The sequence below is a fragment of the Seriola lalandi genome, unplaced genomic scaffold (genome assembly GCF_002814215.2).
Source record: "Seriola lalandi dorsalis isolate HSWRI2012SDOR001 ecotype SW California unplaced genomic scaffold, Sedor1 jcf7180002054971, whole genome shotgun sequence".
Taxonomy (NCBI): Eukaryota; Metazoa; Chordata; class Actinopteri; order Carangiformes; family Carangidae; genus Seriola; species Seriola lalandi.
Window position 1 is genome coordinate 1 of NW_019525522.1, and position 1,300 is coordinate 1,300.

Genomic DNA, 1,300 nt, shown 5'->3' on the forward strand with positions numbered 1-1,300 from the left:
ACATTGCAAAATAGGAGCGAAAATTAGCGTGGTCTCCCAGGTTAGCTACTAGCTAGCATTTAGCTAGCAGCTAAACACCCAGATATTTTTCTCAAACAGCCACATGGCGAGTGATACTAGATTTACATTTGTCATGTCATCAGAAAGATGGCTCAAGATGAATGCTAATGTTGTTCCATATCTGTTCAATATGTAACATAAGTAACCATTTGCTAACAAGCTCACTATCAACTTCAAAGTTAATGTCAGTGTTGTGTTTATAACACTTCTAATCAGTTAATGCAATGTTAAAGTCCCATGATTAGCTTTTTTCCCCCAAAGATTTCAACTGCTTCTCACAGTCTTCTGCTGACCAAGACCATGAGATAGTTTTAAGATTATAAAATTAAGATTATTTTGTCAATTTTGTAGCCATGCTAGTGGGAATGAATGCAAGTCTGTCAGTTCTCCACTTTGGTTCAGACTAAAAATCTTAAAACCTGTAAAGCAAATGATATTCCCATCATCCTCAGATATAGCCTACTTTGTGTTAAGTGCTGGTTAGCAAATGTTAGTATGCTAACATGCTATGCTAGGCCGGGTCACCTGTTAGATATCAGTAGGTTAACAAGCTAATGTTTTGCATTTAGCTCAAAGCAGAGTACAGCCTCAAGCGTGGCTGTAGATTTTTGTTGTGACCAGACAATAATGTAAAACAGAGTGGGACAGGATTCAATCACATTCATCACAGTGGTGAAAGTGTCATATTACAGAGCTAACAAGTCGGTGGCCTCCACCTTATGGACCTTAGTAGTAAAGAGACATGGATTTCTTGACATTGAGAATGTCTTACATTTGTCAAACTTCTCACCACCTGTCAGGTATTAAAACATGAAAATAATCTTCCTGTAGGAAACTATTAATTAGATCTGAACTGTCACCACTGAAACCATCAGTGAGCCTGGCTGCCCTCTACAGAGGTTAATGTGTTTGTCAGATCAGGAAGTCCATACTGTGTGTGTAACAGAGAGTCAAGAGAGAGCATGATTATAAAACTGAAATAATGATAACACATCATGATTCAGGTCACTGAAGGACACTTTCCTCCTGTCTTCCTGTCACATGCTAGACACAGACACACACACACACACACACACACACACACACATGCACACACAGCTGTTAGGTGAATTATCCTCCTTGTGAAGAGAGAACAACAGAGACAGAGGGGGAAACCAGAAAACTCAAACTGGCCTCTAATGACTTCAAATATGTGTTGTTTGGTTCTACCTGTGAACACTTCTCTTTTTCTTCGCCCCCC